Here is a 9,475-nt window from a genome sequence, read left to right on the forward strand (position 1 = left end):
GCTGGGCAGGGTGCCGCACACCTTTAAACTCAGCACTCGACAGGTAGAGGCAGGTGATCTCTGTGAGTTTGAGGCCAGTCTGGTCTACAGAGTGAGTTCCAGGACAGCCGGGGCTGCACAGAGAAACCCTGTCTATAAAAACAGAGAGAGGCGGGGAAAGAAGAGAAGGGAAGAAGAGGGAAGAAGGAGGAAGGGGAGGGGGGAGGGGGGAGGGGGGAAAGAGGGGGAGAGAGGGGGAGAGAGGGGGAGAGGGGGGAGAGGGGGAGAGAGGGGGAGAGAGGGGGAGAAGGGGGGGAGAGGGGGGGGAGAGGGGGAGAGGGGGGAGAGGGGGGGAGAGGGGGAGAGGGGGGAGAGGGGGGGAGAGGGGGAGAGGGGGAGAGAGGGGGGGGGAGGGGGAGAGGGGGAGAGAGGGGGGGAGAGGGGGGGAGAGGGGGAGAGAGGGGGGGAGAGGGGGGAGAGGGGGAGAGAGGGGGGAGAGGGGGGGAGAGGGAGAGAGGGGGGGAGAGGGGGGAGAGGGGGAGAGAGGGGGGAGAGGGGGGGAGAGGGGGAGAGGGGGAGAGGGGGAGAGGGGGAGAGGGGGAGGGGGAGGGAGAGAGAGAGAGAGAGAGAGAGAGAGAGAGAGAGAGAGAAGAAGAAGAGAAGAGAAGAGAAGAGAAGAGAAGAGAAGAGAAGAGAAGAGAAGAGAAGAGAAGAGAGGAGAGAGAAGAGAGAGAAGAGTGTTCCAGGTTATATATAGTCCATCATTTTAGCAAACTGAAGACAGCAGGTACTTGAAGCCCTTAATCTAGTCCAACAACAATCAAGGGCGGAAAGCAATAAATGAATGCCTGCTCAGCTACTGGTCTCCTTTTCATTCAGTCTAGGACCCAAGGCCCAGGGAGTGGTGCTGCCCACAGTGGGTGGGTCCTCTCACATCAGTGAACACAATCAAGATAATGCATCAGTCAATGTCAGAGGTCCTTTCCCCAGGGAAATTCTAGATTGTATCACGGTTAAATGAAAACTAAACATCACAACTGGTGTTGAGAGTAAGGCAGCCCACTGAGTCAGTCACTCTCTGGTTTCCTGTTGTTAGTGATGTGGTCTCTTCTTCTTTCAGCATGCACTCTCCTCACAACTATTGACCACGAGGTCCTTGGAGCACCAAGGCTATGCCTGTGAATCTCCCAGTAACCAATTTCTGCCTTCTGTTAACCTGCCTCCGGAATTTTAGTATTGCCATACTTGGGGTCTTTACTGCTATGATAAAACACCATTACCAAAAGCGACTTGGGGAAGAAAGGATTTAAGTTCAGCTCACAGTCCATCGTGAATGGAAGTCAGGGGAGACACCTGAGGCAGGAACTGAAGCAAAGCAAATCACTGCTTAGCTGCTTATGGGTGTGCTCACTCCTGACTTACTCAGCCTGCTTTCTTATACACCTCAGAACCACTGGTCCAGGGATGGTCCTCCCACATAAATCATTAATCAAGAAAACTCAGACAAGAGAGATGGCTCAGTGGTTACAAGTACCGTCTGCTCTTCCAAAGGACATGGGTTCAATTCCCAGCACCCACCTGGAAGCTCACAACTGTCTGTAACTCCAGTTCCAAGGGATCATATACTCTTATACCAATGCACATAAAATAAAAATTAAATTAAAAAAAATAGCACACACACACACAAAATAAAATGCTTCCATAGGGCCAATCTGCTGGGCCCCGTTTCTCAGTTAAGGTTCCCTCTTTTCAAATGACTCTAACTTATGTCAAGTAAACAAAATCTGTGTCTTAAATACACAATTATACCAATAGAACATGAGCTAATAGACACAGGAGGGTTTTTTTACGTTTAGCTTATTTTTACTTGTATGTATATGTGTGCATGCATACAGTTATGTGTACATGAGCACAGTTGCCCATGGAGACCAGAAGAGGGAGTTGGATTGCCCCTGGTGCTGGAGTTACAGGTCAGCCACCTGACGTGGGTGCTGAGACCTGAATTCAGGTCCCGTGGGAAAGCAATACACTATCTTAACCACCGTGTCTTAAATGGTATCCACCACTGTGTCACAGAGAATGGTTCTCAGCTCTCTAAAAACTCCTGTGTGTGACAGAGCTGGAAAGATGGCTCAGCAGTTAAGAGAGAGCACTTGTTGCTTTTCCAGAGGACCCAGATTCAATTCCCAGCACCCACAGAGTTGCTTACGAATCTCGGTAACTCCAGTCCTTAGGGGATCCAATGCCCTTCTCAGGCTTCCGTGGGCACTAGGCACACTTGTGGTGCATTAACATGCATGCAGGGAAAACGTGTGAATTTTTCAAAAAAGGAAAAGGAAACACTTTCGTTGAACAGTGTTGGCTCTTCTTATATAACTTTGTAGGGAAATAGGTTGGTAGGGGTTGGCTCAAGTTTCTGAGTCCAAGTTTAAGCTTTGCAATGCCCTCTAGTGGGGATAGTCATAAAATCCATAAGCAGCCAGTGGTAGAACAGGCTTTATGGGACACAGAGGTTACCTGGTCCACTGCTTTGCCAGTATCAGCCCAGAGTCAGGCCATGGTCCTCACCAGGACTTGCAGGCATCCACCTCAACCTACCTTGACCTCTTTCCTCTCCCAAGAGTCTCAGGTTGCTCTCTCCTGAAGGGCCTTTCATTGTCTTCTGTGTCTTAAATTCACATCTCCTGGATAAGGAACGGATAAGGCTCCCTCCTTCCTTCGGGTGCCACCCAATGTGACTGGCCAAGGAGGACCTTTCATCTTCCTAATCATGTATGCTCTCTATTCTTCTGACAAGTTCTTCTTCAACATCTGACACCCCACTATCATCACATCATCTGAAGTCACGGTTTCGTCTAGATTTTTCTGGGTCTTTGTTTTTAACTTAAAATCTTTCTGTTCTAAGATTATATTCAGGATACATTATAGCACAGAGCCATTAGGTATCCAGAGGCTCTTGGCTATACCAATGATCTCCATAGTCTTCAGGAAGACTGGCCACATATTATGTACTCATGTCCTGTGTGCCACCTCATTGCAGAAGAAAAGCTCCCTAACAGGAATTTCATCTGTTCGCCAATGTTCCTCAACACCAGGGACAGATCCTGTCCCCTGCAGATATGCAGTGACACACTGCCACATATGTACTTGTTACGTGAGTGACTGAGACCTTCAAGCAGAGACCCCTCCTTTCTCATGTTGTAAATAAACAAAGAAAGTCCGCAGGTGGAGTGTGTATGTGTGTGTGTGTGTGTGTGTGTGTGTGTGTGTGTGAAGTAACCTGCTAGTTAGAACAACCAGACATCTTTGATCTCCTGATAGCCTAACACTTCAAGCTGTCCTGAAGCAAAAGCTGGGAACTGGTCTTGATCCTCAGTCTCAGCTACCTCAATAGCCTTTTCTGTATATGGTTTATCTGGATAACAAATATAGGGATTTTACTGTATTCTGCCATGGTTTTATAGATTTATCTGGACAAATAGAAAAATATGCTGGCACTCGACACTGGAAGAAATCTAGTGAATGCAAAGGAAAAACAAGAGTGAGCTCTTTCAGGCCATGTCAGAGCTTATTAGGTCCTGACCAATCACCAGCAACAACCTACACTAAGTGGCAGGGGATTCCTTCAAAGCTACATGTAAGTGGGAAAATGTGGATAACTTCTCCACCTGCCCCACTAACTCCTGTCAAATACCCAGTGTTGAACAACTGACAAATTCTACCTCTCTCTGCTTCCCTGCCCTGTCTCAAACTGTATACCAGACTGGCCAATATACTGGTCACTAACTATACACACACACACATGTCTGTCTGTCTGTCTGTCTGTCTGTCTGTCTGTCTATCGAGAAATGAGAGACAGAGAAGGAGAGAGAGAGAGGGAGAGAGAGCATGCCTAGGCTGATCTCAAATTCATGACAATCTTCCTGCCTTAGCTTCCCAAGAGTTGAGGTAATCAGAGTGACCTATACTATACCTAGCTGACAGTTCTGTTTTACTCATTCTTTTAAAATATTTTCTCAGGAAAAAAGTATCAGGGATTTCTGTTCATGACATCTGCTGGGCAAACTTTCAGTGTGTGCTTTAGTGACACCTGGATGAGCTGGGAATCCCATTTCATTTTCTTACAGATCTGAGCATCTGGAATCTACTAAGTGTGTACTTCAAATGTATTTTTTTTTTGCCACCCAGTGTCCAGTATTCAGCAAGGTGCAGATAAATATTAACAGGACACTTGAAAAGGCTTCATTCCTCAAGGAAGAGTAAATGTCCACAGTGGTAGCCCTGCTAGCCTCAAAACATGCCAGCATTTTCCCCAAAGTCTAGTCAGCCTTCAAAAGAGCACAGAAACAACCCAAGTGAAAAGATGACCCTCAGACCTGAGCTACACATTCCGTACTCAAGGAATATTTTGTGGGACTTAAAGCCTTTCCCCAAAACAACTAAAATAAATGGTAAAAGCAGGAAAGGTGAGATTTGAAGACTCAGAAATCACATCCAGAACTGGGAGAGTGTGAGGTTCTGCCATCCCTTGCAGGGTCCTACACTTTGTTAGAGTCTCATGGGTAGATCAGACTGTAGGGGGTCTAAATACCTCACTCTTCAAACCAGGCTATTTGATCCAACAGATGCCTCCCATTTGACTTATAGACCCCACTTTCAGGAGTCTCTGTTGCTAACTACAAGTCATAAATAAAAGTGTAGGCAGACAATCAGCTACTACACTCAGATAACACTGGCTGAGAAAAGCCCAGTCCCCAACATGGAAAAGTCTTTGAGAAATACACAGCAGGGATTTGTCCTCAACATCTCTGGCCCTGTACATTTTTCTTTAACCACAAGAATTACAAACGTAAGTCTCAGACCTGGGAAATTCTACACAGCCTTCTGGGACAACAGAACAAATGCCTTAGCTGTTCTATGGCTCTGCAACTCTGGCTTCTCAGTGGTTGGTGGAACAAGACAGGAACTACACTGCTGCTTGGAGACATGACATTTTCATATCTAATTGGCATTTGCTTCTGAAAAATAATACAGTGTACCTATGTTAGAATGGTGGGAAAGCAGTTGCTACATTTGTGGAATCTGGAGCCTATGTGTTAATGAATGACAGGCCATTCGTCTTTGTAAAAGTGCTTGCTTACCTCTAGGAGCTGTCCATAGATGATACCAATTGTTCTACAACTGCCTACAAACCTGTATGGCCTCAGTTCCTTCAGCCATTGTTCTACATTGTCATGGGAGAGCACTGTTTAGCAATGCCATGAGCCAATACGTTTGCTATAGCTCTATGACAGTATGCTGTTACGGCTGGACATGTCCTGCCATGCCCCTTATCTGTGCACTATTGCTTACCCCTCAACCTGGATGCATCTTGTTGCAATTCTACAGAAACAGGGCTCTGGCTTTCCAGATTAAACTCCTTTCAAGCAGAACTTTCCAACACTAGAGTGTCCATAAGAACAGCTTTAACAAAGCAGCTCCTACACTGAGACTGTTCACTGAGCAGTCCAGAAGCAAAGCGGAGAGACAGCAGTAGTATCACTGGAACCAGGGAGTATGACATAAAAACCATACAAAACAAATATGGATGTACATATATTTTCTCAAACCAGAAACCTGTAAACCACACAACCTGATTCTTGGGACAACGTACAAACCTGTCAATTTTTGACATGCTTCAGTAAACAACCAAAATCAACTTCTTAGGGGGGACCCTTCCTTCACTCCTGGTAACAAGTAACCAAAGAACTGAAATTGATATTGGAAGAGTGTTTGGTTAACACAACGAGAAACTGATGTTTCACATTAACCCAGAATGTTCTACCTACCTCCCAGGCTGATGCAATATTTGGGTAGAAAAATACAATCTCTTCACATCCACCACTCAGTCTGCTATGGTCACATCTGTGGGGGCAGATGTTGTCATTGACATTTTACAGGTGAGGAACTAACACAAAGAGAGGAAAAAAATGCGTCCATTGACTCGACAAACCATAAGAACTTTAGGGTCACAAGATAAATGGCAGGCAACACAACTCCAGTTTTCTGACCCTCTACACAATGCTCCCTTTAATACAAACCACTGACGCTTTTGAAACAACAGGCTTCCTAGAACTTAGACACAGCTCACATTTGCTGGAGGTGGAGATTACATGTTGATTGTTGTAACACAGAAGCTTGCTGTGCTGATGTGCAGGACCCCGTTCTTCAATACATGCCATGCAACTGTCAATATGGTGATGTTATCAATAACCAAAATAAATCACAAGTAAGACTGTTACTGCTGTTCCGCCACTGCCTCCATTTTAGCTTCTTTGAAGAAACTCAGAAGCGGAAATGATCTTCTCATTGACAACACATTGAAGGATTTTCTATTTGCTGATCTCATTATAATTTCCAAGATGGCCAAGGTTAAATAGTGGGGGCCACGGGGAACAGAGCACAAGTGAGGAAATGCCTCTATCAAATTAGCCTGGAGGTACATCTCTGGAGCATTTTCTTAATAGATGGTTGATGTGGAAGAGCCCAGTTCACTGAAGGTGGTAGTAGTGTTTCTCCTGGGCAAGTGGTCCTGTATTGTATAAGGAAGCCTGCTGAGGGGCTGGAGAGATGACTCAGGGGTTAAGAGCACTGACTGCTCTTCCAGAGGTCCTGAGTTCAATTCCCAGCAACCACATGGTGGCTCACAGCCATCTGTGATAGAATCTGATGCCTTCTTCTGGTGTGTGTGAAGACAGCTACAGTGTACTCATATACACAAAACAAACAAATAATTCTTTTTAAAATAAAGCCTGTTGAACAAGTCAATAAACAGCACTGCTCCGTGGTCCCTGCTTTAGTTCCTGCCTTGGCTTTCCCTGATGATGGACTGTAACCTGTAAGCTAAATGAACACTTTCCTCTCCAAGTTGCTTTTGGTTAAGGTGTGTATCCCAGCAACAGAAACCACAGTAGCCCACCAGGACACTTGCTAAAGTGGAAGGTGTGTGTGTGTGTGTGTGTGTGTGTGTGTGTGTGTGTGTAGTGCCTTTCATGTTAGGTTTGTCCTCAGTTATCTTTAAAATGTGAAAGCACAAGACACTGTGGCACAGGCCTACAATCTTAGCACCCAGGAAGCTGAGACAAAGGCATCGTGTCACAAGTTTGAGGCCAGTCTGGGCGACAAAGTCAGAAGCTGCTTCTTTTTTAAAGATGTTTTTATTTTTACTTATGTGTATGAACACGTGTCTTTATGAGTGTGAGTACCTGCACCTGCAGCCTGCAGAGGTCAGAAGACAGTGTCAGATTCCTCAGAGTTAGAGTTGCAGGCACATGTGAGCTACCCAACATGGATACTGGGAACCAAATTCAGGTCCTCCAGAAAAGCATGGAATGCTCTTAACCACTGACACATTTCTCCAGTCCTGCGAGATCCTGTCTCTAAATTAACTAAGTAGAACTATTCTATAACCTGGCAATCTCACTTCTAGATATATATCCAAAGGCACTCAAAGCAGGATCTTGAAGAGATATTTGCGCTAGTGTTCACGATGACCATGCACAAGAGCTAAGAGGAAGCAGTGCAATGTTCTTCAGTGGAAGAATATACAAGCAACATATGGACTGTTAAAAGTTCTCCAAAAAACCACAACCAGTGTGTGGGTTTCTACACATTTGGTGTGGGCGTGTAAAAGAGTCTTGGGGCTAGAGAGAGGTTCAGTAGCTAAAAGAACTTGCTGCTATCCACAGAGGACCTGGGTTCAGCTCCTAGCATCCCCATGGCAACTTACAACCACCAAGGACTCCAGTTCCAGGAGATGTGATGCTTCTTCTGACATCCTTGGCCTCCTGCACACAGGTAATGCATACACACACACACACACACACACACACACACACACACTCAGGAATGCACATGCATACACACAAAACAAAATTCGTTATTTTTTAAAGAGGGACCCTAGAGAGATAGCTTAGCCGTTAAAAACAGTGGGAGCCCTTCCAGAAAGCAGGTTCAGATTCCACACCCACATGACAGTACCTAGTCATCTGTAACTACAGTTCCAGGGAATCAGGTGCTCTTTTCTAGTCTCTATAGGAAATGCACATACATGGTACACAGAATACATGCAGGCAAAATATCCATACACATTATATATGAATAAAGTAGGGAGAGACTTTAAAGACAAATCAATGGGGTTGGAGAGATGGCTCTGTGCTTAAGAGCAGGTACTGCTCTTGCAGAGAATCAAAGTTCAGTTCCCAACACTCACCTTAGGCAGCTCACAACCCTATTCATTCATTCATTCATTTATTCATTTATTCATTTATAGTTTTCTTGAGAAAGGGTTTCTCTGTGTAGCCCTGGCTGTCCTGGACTTCAGAGATCCACCTGCCTCTGCCTCCTGAGAGCTGGGTTTAAAAGCATGTGCCACTATTACCTGGCCTGAGGCTCTCTTGATTGACTTTGAGGGCACCTGAAGTCACACATATGTGTAGGAGGAGGTAAGGTGGGAGGAGTAAGGAGAGGAAGAGGAGGAATAAGGGAAGATAAGGAGAAGGAAGAGGAAGAGCTAAGGGGAGATGGAGAACAAGAGAGAGGGGACATGGAGGCTGATGTTCGAATGTCTGTAGCAGTCAAAGGTAGTTGGTATATCTAGGTTGGTATTGGGTTACACCTCTGATTGTAAGAGTATTTTGTTATTGATCATTACTAAATATATAAGCCTTTGGATAATTTAAACATTAGAGTTTCATCTGTACCGAGCCCGTGTGGTTGGCGGGAAGGTCCAGGCACTGCCCAGCCTTGCAGAGACAGAGTGGAAGATTGGCAGAGCCATCTCCCACACTGGCGTCTCGTGGGTGGCAGGGCTGGTGTTTCTGGCTGGCCATTTCTAGCTGTGGCGTGCACATGGCCTCTGGCCACGTGGCTGAGCTAGGCAGAGACGCCGCAGCCTAGATAGTCAGCTTGACCAGAGGCCAATTTTAAATAATTACTACAACACATATGCATGCACACACACACACACACACACACACACACACACATATATATGTATATATATGCACATATTTAAAATTAAATAAAATATATTTACAAAAATGTTCAATGACCTCTGTCCTAGCTAGCATTAACTGTCAATCTGGCACATCCTAAAGTCATCTGAGGAGAGGCTGCTATGAAATATAATGTGGTAAGCGGGTATCTGGAGGGCTTATGACAAGATGTTCCCCTGAGAAACCATGCCATGCAACAGATCTGGTGTGAGGGACGTTATTTGGGGGAAGGGAGGGGAATGAGGACCTGGAAATGGGGAAGAGGCAGACGAATGGACATGCAGACTGACTGGCAGACAGACCAATGGGAGCAGAGTCATGAGGGCAGAGAAGAGGATGGGGTACAGAGAAGGACAGAAAGGACAGACCAGCTAGGAAATGGAGAGGGAGCTGGAGCAGTGGAGCAGTCCTTTTATCTGCAGCCCACACTGGATGCACCTGACAGCAGGGGATGTTGACGT

The sequence above is a fragment of the Arvicanthis niloticus genome, chromosome 18, assembly GCF_011762505.2.
Source record: "Arvicanthis niloticus isolate mArvNil1 chromosome 18, mArvNil1.pat.X, whole genome shotgun sequence".
NCBI classification, from domain to species: Eukaryota; Metazoa; Chordata; class Mammalia; order Rodentia; family Muridae; genus Arvicanthis; species Arvicanthis niloticus.